Source organism: Aotus nancymaae, unplaced genomic scaffold (genome assembly GCF_030222135.1).
Source record: "Aotus nancymaae isolate 86718 unplaced genomic scaffold, 86718_ANA_hifiasm-v0.15.2.pri h1tg000020l, whole genome shotgun sequence".
Lineage (NCBI taxonomy): Eukaryota > Metazoa > Chordata > Mammalia > Primates > Aotidae > Aotus > Aotus nancymaae.
In genome coordinates, this window is record NW_026988432.1 from 22706208 (window position 1) to 22728336 (window position 22129).

The 22129-nt window shown below is 37.8% G+C and overlaps 1 protein-coding gene across 4 annotated transcripts in view; it reads right to left on the reverse strand.

Moving 5' to 3' along the window:
- Positions 1-22129, reverse strand: part of RAB27B (RAB27B, member RAS oncogene family) — a 183523-nt gene that overhangs the window by 51350 nt on the left and 110044 nt on the right. The window contains exon 1 of one of the 4 annotated variants that reach the window (XM_012464268.2): positions 18361-18535. The exons of 2 other annotated variants lie outside the window; for them this stretch is intronic. The gene's annotated coding sequence lies outside the window, so the exon portion shown is untranslated. Of the gene's footprint in view, positions 1-16942; positions 16964-18360; positions 18536-22129 lie in introns of those variants that run through there. One more of the 4 variants, XM_064379147.1, reaches the window with a different exon arrangement.

Here is a 22129-nt window from a genome sequence, read left to right on the forward strand (position 1 = left end):
TATAAGATAATATAAAGTTGATTCACTAACACTGAACTCATGGTCAACAGTACAATAACTCATGCCTGAACGAAACTTATCTATGTATTTTCTCCCTAAGGCACATGCAGCCTGCTTGCCCTTAGGAACACTAGACAGCATCTAAGCACTGCACATGGGGGACATTTTAAACAGAGAAACCACCACTCAAAAGGACAAAAATGTGAAAAAACATGGCATTAAATAAAGCATTGAAAGGATACTCGTTTATAATAGCAGAGCTTAAACAAGAATGTACAGCATCAACTTGTTTGACCTCAACTGAGAATATGCAAGTTGGATGACTCAAATTTTTACCACTCTGCATATACCTGCAAATGACTAAAAAAGCACCATGGTATTGATTCTGGGGTTACAAATGAATGTTATTAAGTAATCAGATTTGGAAATACATGATTAGCGAATCACAAGGATTGATGGTATGTTATTTCAAAATTAATATTGTTATATTTTGGCCAATTAGCACATTTACAACAATTAGAATAGTAGGTTAATAAGCAGAAAGGAGGGTTCTGTGGGAATGGAACTAGTGACAAGTACACTTGGAGAGACTTGTAGAAATACTCAAAAGACGGCCGGGTGCGGTGTCTCATGCCTGTAATCCCAGCACTTTGGAAAGCTGAGACGGGCGGATCATGAGGTTAGATCGAGACCATCCTTGCTATCATGGTGAAACCCCATCTAAAAATACAAAAAAAATACTAAAAATTAGCCAGCCATAAAAAAATACAAAAAAAATTTACTAAAAATCCAAAAAAAAAAAAAAAAAAAATTAGCCAGGCATGGTGGCATGTACCTGTAGTCCCAGCTACTTGGGAGGCGGAGGCAGGAGAATTGCTTGAACCCAGGAGGCAGACGTTGCAGTAAGCCAAGATCGCACCACTGCACTCCAGCCTGGGTGACAGAGCAAGACTCCAACTCAAAAAAATAAAAAATAAAAAAAGACATATTCAAAAAGCTAGAGCAGAGACAAGACAAGCATATTCCAGAGGGCGATCAGGGGGTCCGACCAGCAACTCAGGGCCCTGGGAACAGACTAGGAAAAACAAGGTCAGGCTAAAAAGGAGACAGCATTAACTTATTTTACAATTTTCTTTTTTTCTATTGCAATGACCTTTTTATTATATTTGTTATTGCTTAGCTAGAGGTATCCAAAGGGACTTGTTTTCTTCCTGAATAGATTTTTTTTTTCTTTTTGAGATGGAGTCTCCCTTGTTGCCCAGGATGGAGTGCAATGGCATGATCTTGGCTCACTGCAACCTCCACCTCCTGTGTCCAAGCAATTCTCCTGCCTCAGTCTCCTGAGTAGTGGGGATTACAGGCATTAGCCACCACACCCAGATAATTTTTGTATTATTAGTAGAGACGAGGTTTTACCATGTTGGCCAGGCTGGTCTCAAACTCCTGACCTCAGGTGATCTGCCCACCTTGGCCTCCCAAAGTGCTGGGATTACAGGCGTGAGCCACTGCACCAGGCCCTAAATAGATTTTTTACCCTGCACTTAGACAAATACATCAGGCCAGGTAAGTGGGCATTGTGACGCTAATACATCTCAGAGAATAGTACCCTAATACATAAGGAGCTTTGGCCAAATTGTTACTAAGACTTGAGACAACAGATTCTAAAGGAAACCCGATGTCATATTTCTAGTGTTGATGATGAAAAATTTTACTAAAACTGAAAGAGCCAGCTCCCTCCCCACACCTCCATTTTCACAGCAACACCCACATAAAGACACCCAACTTGTGAAAACTGGGAGAAAGGCAGGCTGGGAAATACATAAAATACATATGTGAAATTTGTAGGACAAAAGAAGCAGATCAGCACATTTATTTAGGATGCTGCAGCATAGTAGATTCTGAGTATCTCACAGATCTATTATTTAGGAAGTAGCTCTAAACTGGGCCAGGCACAGGTGTAACCCAGCACTTTGGGAGGCCGAGGTGTGCAGATCATTCAAGGTCAGGAGTTTGAAACTAGCCTGGCCAACATGGTGAAACCCCATCTCTACTAAAAATACAAAAATTAGCCAGGCTTGGTGGTACATACCTGTAATCCCAGCTATTGGGAGGCTGAGGCAGGAGAATCATGTAAAGCTGGGAGGTGGAAGTTGCCGTGAGCCAAGATGACGCCACTGCACTTCAGCAGGTGACAGAGCAAGACTCTGTCTCAAAAAAAAAAAAAAAAAAAAAAAAAGTAGCTCTAAATTAAAAGTACATTAGCTCATGAAGTGAAAATTCAGTAAATTTTCTTTCTGTACTGGGATTGTCTTCAATTTTAACCCTCACAGATCTTCCATTAGGTAGAAAATTATTAGGATTATTTGCACCACAGACCTCCTTAAAAATTTTAACTCATAATCATTTGTCAGGGTGGCTAGCTAATTCACCGTCTCTTCCCACAGTTATATCCCTCAGCAGATATTGATATATAGATAAACCATATTTATACACTGTTTTATTCATGAACTTGGTTCACTTCTTGAAGTGGTACCCTCAATTATCTCAGCCTCCACCCTGATTAATATGACACTCCTCCCCACTTCCCTGCAGCCATCTCAGGGTTATGGGATGGCTTTTCTTCTCCTTGTGTGGCTCTTATCCTCCCTGTCCTTCGTTTGGACTGTGGTCCTAAACCTGTTTGGATGGGCAACCAACATACACATTATAGTGTAGGAGGGATCATTGCCCCAATATTCATGGTTTTTAACATTAAATGTGTTGATCTTGTTATTTGGCCAAATTTTATAGAATTTGAAGAAACATTTCAGAAAAGACTTGATATGAACATTTTCCATTTCAGAAGAATAGAAATAATCCTCATGTTAGTATGATACATGGAAGTGTTAGAATCAAGTAGATTGACTTGAAAGTTAGAATGATCTGATTTCCAAATAGACCAGTTGGCTCTGCTGTCTTTTATAATAGGTTGACATCAGACCCTTGGCTCAGCTGGAACACACCAGTGTGGTTTATTTTGATTGATCAACAGGTGTCATGCTAGTTGTTCAATGTATTTAATATCACCTTTAGTCCCTGAAGAATCAGGAGAGGAAGCAGTAGAGATGAGTGCAGACACATTCCTGACACTTTTAAAAATGACTCTTCAAGTGTAAATTCTCTTTACAGTGAGCCAGAAAGAAGCATCTTCTTAATATAGAATAAACTAGCACTGCTAAACAAAAACAACAACAACAACAAAATAGAGTTTTATTGAAAAATCTAAACTTATAGGTATGTTATTACCACAAAGCTTTAACAAATATCAGCTGTACAGGGCATTAATTTATTGTATTGCATTCTTGAATTTGAACAATCAGAGACATTTTTACTACAAATTCTATGTTCCTTGCTGACACAATATCCATGACAATGGTACAAATGAATTTGAAAGACAGCTACTTATTTTATAGGAGTTTATGTTGCCTGTTCATTAAAAAATAATATTCATGCATAAATTCAAGATACTTGCAACAAATACTTTTGTCTGAAACTAGCAGGTCTAGGATAAAATTAGTTGCAGCAGCCTGCAGACTGTTTTTAAATAAGCATTTTGTTCTTGAGAGTACATAGATTAGACTTAACAGCAAGATGTGTCTTAAAATTAATTTAATCAAAGTTTTGATTGCTGCTTTGACCCATAGGAAAAAGATTTCTATCTATCCTATTAATATATAAGGTTATATTGTTTATCTTCCTTGATATTATCTTCTAAACTTTGATGGGTTTGAGAATGTCCTGATAAACCTAGTTATGCTTAAAATTACTTGAAATATTAAAACAGATTTTCTTTCACACATATTTACAGAAATCATTTCTGAGAAATAGTTCAAAAACTATATTCCCTTGAAGTAAGACAAGAAGCTATTTCAGTGCAGTTGATTAAGTCCTCTAGCAGTTCTGTAAAGAAAAACCCATAAATTCTAAGAATATCAATAGTTATCTGATCTAGGCTTTCCTTGGGCTGGAATAAGTAAGAAATTGTTTACATATCTTTTCTTACAAACAAGTGGAACAACCAATTCCACATTCATTTCCTAAATTTCTCTGACTTGAAATTATTGTTTACAGATAAGTCAAGTACAGATAGAAAACCAGGACTAAACTTCCCTGTGATGAACTAATTAGTTAAGTTTAGAGCTATTTCTCACATAGCAGTCTTCTGCCATTAGACATGTGACCTAACTTGTTCCTTCACAGTCACATACACATGTTTATGTGGCAAATACTGGACACCGTTTAGCTTATTTTAATAAATATGTTTTTAAGGAGTCAAGCTGTTGTCCTTGAGCCCTGTGAATTGTCTAAATCCCTAATTGTGATCCATTTTATTCTATGTAATGAGTCTATTTTTCTAGGCTGGAGGACTGGAAATTGGACTGAATAGTATATTGTATCTTATTTTTGAAAGTAATGACTCAGGAGGCAATATGGCATTAATGATTACTCTAAAATTATTAGTGTACAATCAACCAAAAGATCTTTTGCTGTCATCTATCTTTGAGGTTGGCCATTTAGTTTGCAACTGTGGACGTTTGCCAAACCTACTGTTCTTTATAAGCCCACTTCTTATTCTAGTAGTTGGCTAAATTTGGCTTAGAAAATAATGTCACCATTCTTGATGGAAAAATGCTCAGGCTGGTTAACCAATTACTACTACTTTAGTCTGCAGAATTACCAAAGCATCTGCCAGTTCACCAGCTGAATCTACTTACATATAGTTTCTCAGCGTTCATGCGGGATTGGTTTGAGGAGCCCCTGGTGGATAGCAAAATACACAGATGCTCAAATCCTGTATAAAATGGCACAGTAATGGCATATAATGTCCTGCTATATATTTTAAGTCATTTGTAGATTACTTACACCTAATGCAATGTAAATGCCATATAAATAGTTGTTATACTCTATTGTTTAGGGAATAATGACAAGAAAAAGAAGTCTGTACATATTTAGGACAGATGCAACCATTCATTTTTTTCCCAAACATTCTTGATCTGTGGTTGGCTAAATCTATGGATAATAAGCCCATAGATAGGGAAAGCTATCTGTACTTTCTTTTTTTTTTCCAAGATGGAGTCTTGCTCTGTCATCTGGAACTGGAGTGCTATGATGCAATCTCAACTCACTGCAACCTCTGCCTCCCAGGTTCAAGCAATTCTCCTGCTTCAGCCTCCTGAATAGCTGGGATTATAAGTGCACACCACCACGCCCGGCTAATTTTTGTGTTTTTAGTAGAGACAGGGTTTCACCAACTTGGCCAGGCTGGTCTTGAACTCCTGACATCGTGATCCACCTGCCTCAGCCTCTCAAAGTGCTGGGATTACAGGCATGAGCCACCATGCCCAGCCAGCCATTTGTTATTTTAAATATTCACCAAACAGGTGGGAAACTGAGAACTTATTGTAAAAGATACCCAGTCAAGTATTGTTGACAGTATTGGTGAATAGGCCTCAGATTCTATGACAAGGCCAATTTCCATCCTGAGAACAGACTTAGAAACTCTACAGGAGGAAGACAGAAGACAAGAGAGGATAGTGACCATATTTTCAGAACTATAGATTCAAACATTTATTCAACCCTGAATCTGCCAGTGTAATGGAAGATTTAAAGCAGTAGCTGCTCCAGAAATTCCAGGCCATAGCATTGCCATCCACATGGGTCACACTACATTTTACTGATAAAGTTATTTTTGCCCCAAATTCTTCCTTCATGACTATTTTTAAGCCTGGAGCTTCTAACATTAGGCATAACTTTGGATTTTTGTTACATGTAAACAAGCAAATATATTTACTGGGAACAGTAATTTATAGTTGTTTTTAGCCATAACTACTTTAGCAGAAATTAATTTATCAGAAAGACTGGCCAACAAATCATTGATTTCCTAGCTTGGGGGCTGCAAAATGGCATTGAGCACTGCAGAAAAGTATCGAGAGAGAGAAAAGTGGGCTCCAAAATAATGTTCTAAGAAAGATTAATTTACCCATAATTTATACCAAAGAAAGAACTTTACCCTCAATTAATATGATAAATACTCAAGAAGATAATCTTACTTTCATGATAAAAAAGACAACTAATAGCATTATTTGCCCAGACAGGATTTTAGGAGCCATAGACAATGTCTGGCCTTATAAAAAACTTCATTATTTCCAATTAAGTAGGAGAAGTTGAAGATACATTATTTCTTCACAAAGTCTACAAAAGAGCATCTTTTGTGTCATCCTTAATAAAGTTTCATGACAAAAGCAACTATTATTAAGAATGTTATTGACTTATGTATGAAACTCATCCCTGAAATAAATTTCATAAAAATATTCACTCCTGTAATTCTAGTATCAATTCACTTCTGATCCATGTATACAGGGTAATTTTAAAGTCAGAGTACTTAAGTGATACTTGCTGCTAAAAAAGCAAAAAGATATTCACCGTTAGTCTACTTCTTAGACTTTTCTTAATTACTGTTGGATTCGAGGTATACTCTCAGCATCTGAGGGTGCTAGAGAGTACATCAGGCCAAGGAAATAGGACCTTAGTAGATAAGAAACCTTTACTTTTCTGCCTTTATATTTCTTTGTCCTTAGGACCCTGTGGTTTGGACAATACCTAACTGTTGTCTGTATTGTCTAGTTCAGTTTTGCCTTGAAATCATTCCTTGGACTGATTTTGGTAATTGTGTTACTTAAAACTGGACTCAGAAAGATTATGGCTACAATGGGAGAATGTTTGTTTACTTTAAGTCTCTTTCATCTTTTTCATGCTGTGCATATTTACTGCACAAAGGTCCTGAAATCTTAACAAGTTGTATGTAAAAACTTATTCCAAAGAGAAAGCAGTAGTAAGAAAAAATGGAATTTGCAAAACTGTTCCCATTAAAATCAAAATTACTAAACTTTTTAATTTCTTACACAATAGCCTAGACTTGAACACTGTTATATTCAACGAGTGTATGCTTTTGGTGATAATAGTTCAAAGCCGAAAATGAGGATGCTTATCTTCAGTCTTTAGTCACGGGTTTAACATCAATGCACATTTTCACCCTGGATAACCATGTTAAATAGTCATCATTTAAAATGATTCACAAATGTTCATCATAAGTGGTAGGAGGACTTTTTTCCAGCAATATTTGTGTCTTTTACCCATATTTATTATTACTATCTTGTATAAGTCCATATACTCTTGACAAAACAAGAGATTTGTCCCTACAATGTTAGCTTACTTACAATCAAAACACAAGAAAAAACATACTGATATTTCCCAAAAGAATGAAATTTTGATCAATTTACAGAAAAGGGTAGTATAGATTTGCAGTTGGATACTAGGTTAGTGAATACCGTAAGTAGCCAAATGCTTAAGTAACAAAAATACCGAAAGGATTAAAGTCCACAAGAGTGCAATCAGAAATCTTGCTTGGAATATTTGTAGGTATGGATTATGTGTCTAACTCATACATGAGTCATTTAAATGCTCTCCATCTATGATCACCAGAACAGAAAGAACTGGGATATTGGTGTATTATAAGGAGCGTTTATGAAAAACATATTTGTTCAGAACTAGATGTCTCAAATGATGCATCCATAACAAAGAAAGTGTTATACACCTGAAATCCAGAAGGAACACAGAGAACATCTCAATTGAACAAGTAGGCATGCAATGTGTTCTTATGCTAATTACTTAATAGTCAGAAAGATTTGTGATGGAGAGTGTGAAGCAGCCAGATGGTGTTTTAAATAATTTTTATAAGTGTAATAGAATATTCCCCAAACTTTTTTAAACAGTGAACTGGAAAAAAGTATTAACATGGAGATGAAGATGGGGGTAGAGAAGAAGAGGTAGAAGAGACAAGATAACTTTCCTTAAATTTAGTAAATCCTTTGACATGTTTTTCAAGTCAATTTCTTGACAATATTTTCATATTATAGGAATCTACACAACTAGACAATTATTCTTTAATTTTTTTAGAACACCAAGATATATTTTGTTATGCTTTGGTAAGTAGGTCTTGAGGATAAAAGTGTCATCAATTTAGTCACAGCAGAGGTAGAACCAAGCTATTAAGTAAAATAAAGAGAATGGAAGTTAATTTGCACTTAAATTAACATTGGCTGGGCACCATTTATTAGAGCATGATATTAATGAGCCAGAATCATTTGATTCAACCACTTAAGGTATCAGTTGGGTTCCCATTCTCTAGCATTAGAACATTTTCTAATTGAGACATGGTTTGTTATTTTTCACAGGCTGGGTTGGGAGAGAACGTAGGTGAAAAGAATTAAACGTAAAGGAAACATTACTTGGTGATTGCTCCATAGAAGCTACAGACATATTTATTATGCCCTTCCAATTTAACAACAACTACAATGATTTTAATAATACAAACCTACATATATATATACACGCACACACATATAATTATACATAACCTTAAATTTTCCCTAAGTCCTTCCAGAACTTAAATGTCTTTATTAGCCAATGCAGTGTAGTAGTACTTGCAGAAAACAAAGGAAATCATTAGTCCTCTCTTATGGCTACTCCTCCTCTTTCTTTCCAGGACCTCCTTGACAGATAGCATTTGGCCTTGTAGATTTTTCTTAGTAGATTATCATTATTATTATTATTTATACTTTAAGTTCTGGGGTACATGTGCAGAACATGCAGGTTTGTTACACAGGTATACACATGCCATGGTGGTTTGCTGCATCCATCACCCCATCATATACTTATGTATTTCTCCTAATGCTATCCCTCCCCTATTTCCCCACCCCCTGACAGGCCCAGGGTATGATGTTTCCCTCCCTGTGTCCATGTGTCCTCATTGTTCAACTCCCACTTATAAGTGAGAACATGTGGTGTTTGGTTTTCTGTTCTTGTGTCAGTTTGCTGAGAATGATGGTTTCCAGTTTTTGGAGATCACCTGCATGCAAGTACTTCCCAATCATTATCACCAGCCTGACCTCTCCTGAGAGGTCTACATTTCAAGAGTCATTTTCTTGAGCATATGCAACTGAATAACTACAGGTACCTCAAGTGCAGTAATTCTTCCTCCCCTAAACTGACTTACCTTTTCTATGCCTGATTTCAATTTTGGGGACCACTATTTATCCTCTATTACTTTAGTAAAGCCAGAAATTTAGACTTTGTAATAATTTCTCCTTTCCCCCAATGTCTGGTTAATGCCCACTCTTGCTAATAATTTTTTTAATATTAATGTAACTTATCTTCTCCAACTTTACAATTTCAGATCTTTTTTATTTCCCACTCCTCACTGATCTCGCTATAGTTTTAACCTCCTTAAATTTATCTTCCTCTTAATTACCATAATATTGCCTTCAAACCACTAACTGAAACCTCATCAAGTTACATTAAAATTATGTGCTCATGTAACTCTCTATTTTACTAGATTCTAAGTTCTTTAAGAGCAGGAACTATCTCTTACTGACCATCACAACTAAGGTACCTAACATGACCTGACACATAGTAGGCACTTAATGAATGTTTTAAGCAAAATTTCAGACAGAGAAAAATTATACCAGAGATTAAATTACTATTGTCAGGTTTAACATGGTGAGCAGGTCTTTTGTTGTAATAAAATCATCAACTTAAACCAATTTAACATTTTTCCTAATGTTTATAATGTCCTACAACAGGGAGAAATTTTGCTCCTTGAAGAATATCATTAATTCTTGGATGTCTTGCTATCACCTTTCAGATTGAGTAACTATGCACAATGCATGTTTACTGTGAAAAACACCAATTAGAAAGCAGTTTTGAGCTATTTTTAAATCCTCTGATTCCAATTTCTACACACTTTTAGAAAACATGATTCCTGAAAAATAAGACAAAATATTTCTACTGGTTATAAAATATTGCAATGCTAACAGAATATCTTTCTTTAAACATATAGTTAATATTTATGAATTTAAATTGTTCCTTTTCTATTTTGAGTTAGTTCTCTGTTCTCAAGTTGCCAAGCTCATATACCCTCATGTGTCTCAATATTTACAATATTGATTTCAGGAATCAACCTTACTGCTCTAGACGACTTAGACCTTGAAGGCTTTGTTTTACTAAAATGGCTCGCATCTAACACCTTATAGAACTGAAGAAGCGGAAACTGGTTTCTAGGTCTCTGGCCTCATACATAAAGTCAAAGTGAACTTTGAAAGGGTGAAAACTGAAAGGAATCAGAACCATGGAAAGTACACTTGCTAAGGAGAACTGCTGGGAACCAGAATAACAATATAATTTGAGGCAAATTCCTCTTCAGAGCAACTCAGTTATCATTATTTAATTATTTTTCAAAGAAAACCACAATGTAGAATTTTATGACTTCCTCAGAGCTTGCACAGGAAACAGGTGCCCAGCAAGGTTTCTCCAAGTCTGTAGAGGACACAGAGCCTGCAGGCTGGTGTACCTGCACATAGCGATCAGTATGTTTTGTCTTTATCCTTCATTTCTCATCTCCTCCTCACCTTCATCTAAATATAAGCTTTTCTGTAATCACAGATGAATAAATTCTCAAGTGCATACATTCCTGAGGGCACCCAAATTAAGGGTGTTCGAAAACAATACTAATGAGTACTTGCTGAGTACCTTTTACTTTTGTTTGCTTGGTTTTCCTAGTAGGTAAGTGAAAAAATGAAACATAGCAAAGGATATCTGGGGAGATTGTGTAGGCCAATTTCAAAATAAGTAGCACCTGATGATGGTCTAGTGAAGTCCCCAGAGAAAAGCAAACACAAAGTTGCTCACTTAGTTTTATCGCTATTACTCCTATGCAGGCTTCATCAACTAGCATCTCATTTCCAAAGAAGATTAAAGAATAGGCCTTTCAAATGTGATGCCCTATTTATTTAAGCCTGTTTTATTATGTTTTAACCCTCAGTTATAAATATGAGAATATTTTCATTACAGCTTTTTTTTTCCCCCAAGTTTCCTCCTAATAGAAGCTTTTCCTTCCAAACTTTGAGAGGCAGCATTTGAGAATAGGTATTACTAACCTTAGGAAGATTAAGATCAGAGATTGAGTGGGAGAGGGATAGGTATAGGGACTGGGAATGGCAGTTTCCATATAGTTAGTTGTGATATGTATCTTTAGTTGAAAGAATTAATAATTAGCAAACAGGTTGCATTGCTCCTGTACTTTGCAGCATTTGGGAGAAAGTTCCAGAAGATCAGAGGCTTAAGTTACTCCAAGGAGGCACCTGAGTCAGTATGTGGCACCTCTTTATATTAGAAAAAGTGTCTACTTTTTTTTCAAAAGCACTAAGACATAACTAGTTTCTCATTCCTTCTGAAAAATCTAATTTCATTTTGCATGTTTAATATTTAGATATGTACAGGAACATTTATCAACAGTACATTTTGTTTGTGAAAATAATATATTTTGAATAACAGACCATAAGAACTGAATAATTCATTTAAGGAACTTCTCAGGCTCTGATTACCTTGCCTAAGTTAGATTGGGCAAGCTGATTTTGCTTTTTCTAATTATTATTGTGCTGGTGTATCCCTCAGGTCAGATTTAATACATAATCTCATTGTTTTTTCTGAGCAAGGAGAGAAGAAGAAAACAGATTAGGTTGACCCAAAGTTCACCATGATTGAAAATAAATTGATGTGCTAGAATGAAGCCAGAAAGAGGACTAAAATGAAGTCTTGCATTTTTTCCCTAAACTTTTAAAAATTTTCCCTGTAGAGAGGAAAAATTCATATGTTCATATGTTCACAGAATTCATGTTTCTATCTCTTCCATGTTTACATATAAGCATACACACACACATGTATACTTATACATACAGATTTATGTACAGCATAAAGATAATCTTAGATAGATCTAAGGCTACCTATCAATCATCTACCTATCATCTATCTAGAGGGATAGATACATAAATGGAAGGAAGAAAAGACAAAAGAAGGAAAGAAGGAAGAAGGTAAATATAAAACAAGAATTATGCGTTACTCGAGTTTAGAGCTGAACAGTAGGGATGTTAAAATGATCAACTCATACCTTTTATTTTACACAGGAGAAAATCAAGGTCTTTAAGGAGACTGAATGCCTTAAGTTATAAGCTACTCAACACTAGCAATATTTGACTTATAATAGACTTCCTACTGGTTTGATTTAAATCCCAATATATGAATTCTATCTCTCCTCTCTATGAAACTGTTCCCAAAATTATGTGAGTGGGTCTTGGTATCCTTGAATATAGCTGTAGCTACGTATTGTTAGAAATGTTAGAAATGCTTTTCCTGCTTTTCTGGATATTAAACATATGCTTTCTATGGCAGCTACTACTTAATTTACTGTGATCTGTTTTATATTTTATAGCTAAACCTTCACTATCAATTTTTTTTTTTTTTTTTTGAGACAGAGTCTCACTCTATCACCAGGCTGGAGTGCAGTGGTGTGATCTCGGCTCATTGCAACCTCTACCTCCCACGTTCATGGGATTTTCCTGCTTCAGCCACCCGAGTAGCTGGGACTACAGGCGTGCACCACCATGTCCCACTAATTTTTGTATTTTTAGTAGAGACAGGGTTTCACCATGTTGACCAGGAAGGTCTCGATCTCTTGACCTCATAATCTGCCTGCCTTGGCCTACCAAGTGCTGGGATTACAGGTGTGAGTCACCGCGCCTGGCCCACTGTCGATTCTTAATTTAAAAAATCTAGCATACATTATCAAATATTAAACAAATTGTGTTCTTTATTTGTTGGATTACAGCTTTGGATGAGAGCTTGAGGGTTGATAATTCAACCTCCCAGAAGAAGCCATCTCTATAACACTTCTGACAAGTAAGTTTTATGTTGCTGCACTTCCTGATCGTCCTTGGTCTTGTCTAGTTTCTGCAATGACTTTCCCATTGGTGTCTAGATTCACCTTGTGTCTCTCTCTGCCACCTGCTTTCCATTCTCCAAACTCCTTTTCTCAGTTTCTTGAACGCTCCATACTCTTTCCCAGTTAAGAATTTAACAAATCCTTTTGCACCATTTGGTTTGTTCTTTCTCAACCCCTTCACTTACCTGGCAACCAGGGAATCTTTATGTCTCAACTGAAATGCCCTTTCCTCACAGAGGCCCTCTTGACCACTTCCACCATTAGTCTTTTTCATTTAAAGAAGTTATTTACAGTCACAATAACTTCTCAATTTTCTTTGATCTTAATTTTCTTTTGATGTTGCCTAGACCTTCCATTTTGAACACTATTTTCTTTTATATAGCAAGAAGAGGGACTCATGGCCAGGTGCAGTGGCTCTCACCTGTAATCCCAGCACTGTGGGAGGCCAAGGTGGGTGGGTTACCTGAGGTCAGCAGTTCAAGACCAGCCTAGCCAACATGGTGAAACTCCATCTCTACTAAAAATACAAAAATTAGCCTGGCATGGTGGCACATGCCTGTAATCTCAGCTACTTGGGAGGCTGAGGTGCGAGAATGGCTTGAACCCAGGAGGCGGAGGTTGCAGTGAGCTGAGATTGAGCCACTGCACTCCAGCCTGGGCAACAGAAACTGTCAAAAAAAAAAAAAAAAAGAGGGGAGGGGAGGGGAGGGGAAGGAAGGGGAGGGAAGGGAGAAAGAAGAGGGACTTCAAATAGAAATTGAGTAATTCCACTTTCTCTCACATTCACCAGGATGTAGGAAGATGACCCTTCTATATTCACTGCTTTGTTCCAAACAACGTGAAAATAATCTTTTGCTCGCCTGAGCACTTTTTTTCCCAAGCTTCAACTCACTGTGTATTACTTTTCTTCAAGCTATGCATACAGCTCAGACAATAGCTTCATAAGTATTTCTAATTATATACTTCCTTTATTCATCTGTTCTATAAGTCATTTTTAAAAAACTGAATTTATTAGAGCTTCTGTGTAGCCTGATGAGTTTTTCTGGCAGCCTCTTTCTTTCCGATTCCTCTTTAGGATTAGGTGAAATGCCATAATTTCAGAATTTTTTGAAGTTAGTTTTTCTGAAAATTTTATTTTGAAAACTCCATCTCTTTCCCAAGCTGCCAATGATTCCACAATGCCACATACAATCATCACTTCCCTGTCCTCATCTCACTGTTTATTTTGGCCATGTCTGACACTACTGACTCCATCCTTCCATCCTTCTTTAAAAAAAACACCCTGGCTTAGGTTCATGATGACACTCTCTTCCAGTTTACCTTTCACTTGACTGGCTTTTCACTGACTCCTCCCATCCAAGGTCTCACATGTCAGAATAAGCCAGAGCTGCATCCTCAGGCTCCCATTTTTTCTCTGTAATCTCTCTCTGACTTATGTCCTCAAGGCTATCACTGTAAATAGTATCCATAGGCACTTGCCTCTCAAACTTCTATATTCAGCTATGATGTTCTCTAGGTGCTCCAGATTCATATATGCAAAAGCCCAAGTTGATAACTCCACTTGGATACTGAAAACCACTTCAAAAGGTCTCACTCTGTCACCCAGGCTGGAGTGCAGTGTCATGATTTCAGCTCACAGCAACTTCTGCCTCCCAGGTTCAACTGGTTTTCCTGCCTCAGCCTCCCAAGTAGCTGGGACTTCAGGCATGTGCCACCACGCCTGGCTAATTTTTGTATTTTTAGTAGAGACAGAGTTTCACCATGTTAGTTAGGATGGTCTTGATCTCCTGACCTCGTGATCTGCCCGTCTCAGCCTCCCAAAGTGCTGGAATTATAGGTGTGAGCCACCGCACCCAGCCAGAAAGTCTTCATTTCCCATTAAAATAGTTCTTCCCTAGTTTTATCCATCTTAAGAAATGACTTTACTGTCTACCCTGTATCTCAGTAGGAATCCTGTTGATCATTTAGGTTCTTTCTTTTTTTCACTTCCACCTTTATCCAATTCATTAGCAAGTTCTGTCAGCTCTGCCTTAAATTTTTCCTGAATCTATCTACTTCTCTCTGGGGCCATTGTTCTGACACTAATCTATGCCACTGTCATAGCTAGTCTACTGGAATAGCCTCCTAAATGGACTCTCTTCTACCCTGGTCATCCAGTGACTTAGTCTTTGCAGGGAAGCTCGAGTGATCTTTTAAAAAGATTGCCTGGTTGGGCACAGTGGCTCACGCCTATAATCCCAGAACTTTGGGAGGCCGAGGCTGGAGGATCATGAGGTCAGGAGATCAAGACCATCCTGGCCAACACTGCGAAATCCTGCCTCTACTAAGGATGCAAAAATTAACTGGGCGTGGTGGTGTGCGCCTGCAGCATTCCAACCTGGCAACAGAGCAAGACTCCATCTTAAAAAAAAAAAAAAAAAAAAAAAATCACTCATTATATTACCCTTTAACATTTTTTTTTCTTAATTGCACCAAAAGTTCCAGAATTACTCATTTGTTTATTTACTTATATGTCTGTCTCCAAACCCTAGATATAATGTCTATGACATCAAAGGCCTGGTATGTCTCACTAACCTCTGTTGTTATCCACAGTGCTTAGAAGAATATTAAAGTTCATAGTATGCTCAGTAAGTATTTGTTGAAAAATGTTCAACGGGCTATGTCTAAATCATAGTGTTTTGTCATTTTACTTGGAATAAAAACCAAAGGTCAACATGTTTATCAGGACCTTCAAAGCCCTCCAAGATCTGTCCCCATTATCCCCTCTCCCCCATTTCTTGCCACCCCCACCTCACTCCCTTTGTGCCAGGTGCATGGGTTTCTTTGCTGTACCTGAAAGATGTCAGCAAACTGCTCCCTGTTCCTTCAATCTATAATGCTCTTCCTCAGTGTGGATGTGTGGATATCCACATCTAACTTGCCTCAGATCGATATTAAAATATCATCATCTCAGTGAGGCTTTTCCTGGGCATCTGATCTAGAATTTCAGTCCTCCCAGACCCTGGCCACTGACACTTTCTGCATGCCTCCTCAGCTTTATTCTCTCTGCTTAGCACCTTTCTCCAATGTGCCATAGACTCAGCCTGCTTATCTTGTTTGGTTTTTATCTTCCTGGTAAATGACAAGCTCTATAAGGTCAGGAATCTTTATCCACTTCTATCCACGTAGAGCCCAGAACAGTGTCTGACACTCTTAACAAATATTTGCTGAATAAATGAACATGCAACTTATTAATTATTTATCTCCATATATTGAGCAGTTGTTTAGTTTAAAAGAATAAATTTATTAAAGATTTATTTTGGCTATCGGATAAGCAGAGTGTTACTCTCCTTATTGGCAATCTAAACAAGTTTGTCTCATTTAAGGAGTGCCAATGGGAGGTTACTGTTTGGAGAACACGAATAATGATTGCAAAGGGTGTGAAACAAATTAAGTAATACTCTCAACTCCACATTTGGGGTTTACAATATGTTAGTTATTATATACAGTGATGTTGCTGCTTCCTACTTTTATAGGATATACTTAAGTTCCATATATACCTAATAATGAATTTTAAAAAATCATTCCCCTTTGGCAGCCATCTTTAGAAAGTATTCTTCATGGGAAACACCTGGTTTGTCCTGTCTATTTTTATTGTAATCATTTCTCTGCATCTCAACATTACAATTACTTGCTTAAGAGCTGAACTATTGGTCAACCTGACTTGATGAATCAGCTCAAGAGACTGGATTAATTGTGAGATGAGCTTTATATGAATAGTTGTTCTATATTTCATGCCCTACTGATCTGAGAGACCAAAAACCTAACCAAAAATTTCTAGGAGTGAGGGTGAGAAAAGAGCAGGTTTCTATTCTGAACCACCTGGACCTTTAGATAACTTACGTTTTTCCAGTGAAACAGTGAAATAAATGAACAGCAATTCTGAAAACAACATATACTTGTAGTGTAAGCTGGCATACCAACTGATCTGCTACCAAGATCAATTACATTAGGGTTACCTTCCCTGTTGGGTCAAACGTGTCTGTTCCAGAAATGACCTATGAGAAAGGGGAACTGTGGTTTGCTTACATTCAACAGATTCCCTTTATTCCTTCTTGGCAACTATGAGAACAGGCTCATCCAGTTTCATCTGCAATGTTTTGTTTTCCTTTCGAAAGCATTGATAGCAACCCTGTATGAGAGGCCGTAGTTAGTTCTGAAACAGAAAAGCCCCTTAATATTAAACTTTCTGTCAAAATTACCCTTTTTGGTCATCCATAGAAATCACGTTTTGCCTTCAAGGAGGGCTGACCCCATCTGAGTAGAGGATTATGCTAGGAAACTATGAAAAATAACCAACTGAGGAGTGATGGAACATGACAGGTATGTCTCTCACTTCATCACTGCAATATGAACTTCACGGCAGCTTGAAAATTCACTAAACTTAAATATCTGCGTTTACAATAATGCTTAAGTCCATCTTTTCCATCAACTTTTCAAAATTTATAACCATAAACCTTGTATATTCTATACATAATATTACTGAATATGTGTGAATATAACTACATACTGAGAACTGTAGACATTTTCCATGTAAACAGAACAAAATCAAAATTCAGAGCTGTATTATATTAAATAATAATTTTGTTGTTAACCCTGAAACCATATGTTATTACTTTGGTCTTAATGATGTGCCGTTTAAAACAACTGGAATCGCATACCCTTGGCTTTAGATCTTGACATAAAAAACTCATAAAACATGTTACAGGTGTGAAGTCTCTAACCAAATACAGCTTTTTCCTAGGAACACAGTTTCTGCTTACAGTACACCTACTTCCGTAGTTTTCAGAGGCTTAATTAACGTTGCATTTGGTGGGAAAGTCTTGAAAGCAAATTTATTGTGATCACTTGAACAAACACACACACACACATATACCCTAGCCGGTGAGACACTTCGATCAGAATTCGAAAGTAACGGAGTAAAAAATTGGAAAACAGAAAGTACTCTTAAGGTCTCTGGCTATTTCATTTAAGGAAGTGCAAACAAATGTCTTATCACTCTCCTGGCTTGCCTCACTAAGTCATTCTTCCTGGAATGAAACTTAAGCACATCATCATACATGCTTTTTCTTATTCATTATTTTGGTTGCTTGTTGAGATGCAAATGAAAGGAAATTGACATTGCTGTGCCTAGGTTGTTTGCTTTTCTTTTTGCTTTTTTTTTTTTTTTTTGGTGGTAACCAGCTGTTTGATAAGCAAACACTCAAAGAGAGCCAGGTCGAGTTGGCCCATGCCATCCGTGCAGCATATATCACTACTGTCTTCTTTGCAAGGATTTCTGCTGCAAACTGTGATCGAAGGTGCACACACACACACACACACACACACACACACACACACACACACAAACACATACAGGCCTCACTTCCCACAGCGCAGGCCGGCCCTGCAGCACCCGGGTGGGTGGGAACGCGTTCCAGCAGCAATAGCCCGCCTTCCCAACTCACCAGCCTGCAAAGTTTCCTCGCTGGGAGAGCAGGTGTCAGATTTCAGAGAGGCTTCGTTCCCCTTCCCAAGCCCTGGAACTCCCGGGCTCCACCGCCACCGCCAGCAGGGAGACGGGATCTGCTCCACAGGGCACGGGGAGACCGCACGGGGACAGCTCCTTATCTCCACCAACCTGTGGCTGCGATGGGTCCGAGGCCAGACGGTCCGCAGCAGCCCCTGCCCGTCTGGACTGCGAGTGGCAGGGCTGGTGGCACCACCCTCGGAGTCCGCGGCGGCGGCGGGGCTGGGGAAGGTTTGTGTGAGAAGAAGGCGTGTCTGCAAGTCTCAACGCGGATGTGCGGAGCTCACCTCAGGCAAGTCTTGCTGGTGACTCAACTGCTGCAGTGAGAAACACTCCGCTCGGGGTTGAAGTCTCCACGTGGTGGGGCTTCGATACCTAGCAGCGAGCCCATTTTTATTCTTTTTTTTTCTGTGTTTCCTTTGATGTCTCTCATTCAAAGAGCCCAGGGCGCTGTGAGAAGAACTGAAGCCCTGGCACTGCGTTGTCTCCTCCGAGGGGGTGTCTCATTAACTATGGGGAGTGAAGGCGAGGGATTGAGAGTGGGGAGCAGAGGATGGCCTCGGGAAATAAAAGAAGGCGTTGGAAAGAAATTAATATTTTAAAAGTTAGGATGTGTTCATATGAATGCATTAATCAGTATACACCATCCTAATTCACTTCCCTAAGCCGTAATTCACTTCCTGAAGTCACTTCAGAGATCAATAGTTTACCACTAAGCAAGGTAATGAGCACACAGAGGCACTGAACAAATATTTATCAAGCACCTGCTATGTGCTATGCCCTGTTCTAAACACATTAGATTCATCCACAAAGCACAGGTCCTGACTGCCTGTCTTGTGATTACATTTTAGACACATTCAGACATCCCTAATTTACAGACTGGTAGTAAAGGTAAGAATACAAGGTTGGGTACATGATAGTAGCAACCGATTTACTCCTCTGTGAACAAAATTTAAAAGTTCCAAACCTGCGGCTTGCATTCATGTTAGTAAACAATGAAATGCCAATGGCTGCTTGGATTTTAATTGCTTAACTTGGTTCTTACTGGATGCCCTAGAGACAATCTGGGAGGCACTGCTGTTATCAGCTCTGAGAGAATTTCTTGTAGAAGGGAGTAAAGGCATCGCCCAAACCAAAACCCGAAACAAACAAAACAAACAATACCAAAGTAGTGGACAAAGGGAATATTAAACATTTTGGTCTCATAAAAATCTGTCTATCCTATTATGAAACAATGAAAGAAGTTCTATTTTATTTCCCTCAATGTTATCTTGAAAGTTGAAAAGAAGGGTAATAATAACGCCTTCATAGTGTTATTGTGAGGGACTGACTTCCTATCAGGAAAGTGCATAGAACGTGCCTGGCATAGTAAAGTCTATGAATGTGTTGGCTATACTTATTATTTTGGTAGCACTTAATCTACTCCATTCTCCCCAAGTAAGATCCAGTTCATAAAAATTATTTTAGATCTACCACATAAAATATATGAGACTCGGACTGTAGAGTTTCAAAGTATGTATGCTTGGAATCTATATTCATGATAAATCTACTTTGCATTTAACAGCAATATCTAAGTATAAACAAATGTGTGTCCATGCACCCAGACAGAAATAAAAGAAAGAACATGAGAACCTTGAACCTTCTCGACTGTTAACACATTGATTTAAAACGATCCTCTGTGCAATACAATGATAACCCATATTCTTTACCTAGGTAATGCGTTCACTACTGACATTAATCCTAATAGCTATTATTTCCTGTATGCAATAGAGTTTATAAAGCCTTTGCCCATAGACCATCTCATTTGGCTTTCACAACACTACTTTGAAACAGGCAAGGCATCTATTATATTTATTGTCCCCACTTTCAGAATGAGGTAACTGAGGTTGACAAAATCATAGTAAATTTGTCCAAAATGAAAAAGTTCAAAAGGTGGAAGTCAGGTCTATTAATCCTAAATGCTCAACTCATAGTGGTCACTGCATTGTGCTACCTCCCTACAACTTCTAGAAAAAGTTCCTGCCATGAGAAAATCTAACACACACACATTTATTGATGACTTTCCTTGCCATATTTCTCTACATAAGCATGTTACTGCTCTATAGGGCCAACTATTGTAGGGAGAGCCCTCCTGGAGTGACCTGCCACACACAGTCCTGTCTTTGTGGTTCCAAGGCTCAGATCCAGTCATGTTACATAGCGACACTACCAGAGAATGGTAGAACACTTCTTTCCCTGGGAAGCAGGGTTCCAAGGAAGAAAAAGAGTAGGAAGACATAAGAGAAATGTTGCTTGGCCACTTCATGAAGGCCACTTTAACCAGAGGTAGAGCAGAATAAAAACCATGGAAATCCAGTGAAAACAAGGTGACAACACTGTTTGTCATGATAGTAATAGTAATAAGGTCTTCCTGTAGCTGGAGTTTATGTAGTACAACTTAACTATACATAATACCTGTCTAGTTCAATCAATATGGCACTGAGGTAAACCTTAATGTACATGGGGAGATGTGTAGTTACAAATGGAAAAATTATCACATGTATTTCATCTCTCCTCAAGCTGCTTTATTAAAAGAATAAATAAATTGTTTAAAATGTTATTGAACCACAAAGACAAACTTGCAATTAATTTTGGAGGAAGCTAAATCAAATGGCAGTGTGGTAACTGATTTGGGAGAGCAGAAGATTCTATACACTGCATGCCTGCAGGGAGGATTACGGATGAAAGGCAAGCCAATTCTTCCTGCAAAACCTGTGCAGGCTCAGGCCTAGGAGGCAGAAATCTCAGCATAGAAGGAGGCCAGGTGGTGGGGTAAACACAGGGGTTTGGTTAGACGTCTGTATATTGGAATGCTTGGACCCAAAGTTCCCTTCCCCACTGTCACACAATCAACCAACCATAAGTTCCTCCATCTGCTCAATCCAGCTTCCAGGAGACTGGAGGTTTATTTTCTGGAGAAAGTAAACTAGAGTAATTTGTGGTTCAACAAGATGAACTAAACACATGCCTTTTTACCCTGCTCCTAGAGATAATGAATAAAAAAGAAATTTATATACAAAACAGGAAAAAGAATCTTTTGAAATTGAAAATATACTCAACATTTACAAAAAACTGACAGATGGGGTAGAAGACTAAGTTGAGAAATCTTAAGAAAAGTAAAGCAAAAAACTGCAGAAGTAAAAAAAATGGAAAAATTCTGACTAATGGAAACCTCAAAAAGCTCTAGAAAAGAGTTCTTTCTATGCAGAAAAGGATGAAAACACTAATTTGAAACAAATACAAAAACAATACCAGAAATGAAGATGATGAACTTTGGGGATCAAAAGTTCCACTAAACGTCCAGGAGAACAATATTTTAAATTAATCAAATAATTAAACACATCAAGATATACTATTCTGAGATAAAAAGAAACCCAGGAATAAAAAGAAAAACCTAAAACATCTTCCAGAAACATAAAGCAGATCACATACAAAGGAAAAAAATTGCATTGGATTTCTCAAGAGAAATAATGAATCCAGAAGTTTCTTTGAATGCCTTCACATTTTTAAAATGAAATGATTTTGAACTTAGAATTTATACCAAGACAAATTGTCAGCCAAGCTTGACAAATTTTCAGATATGCAAAAACTTAAAAAATATACATCCTGTGTGCCAGTTTAAAGTAACCATTCCCCGTACAAGCTTATAAATCAAGAAAGAGGAAGAG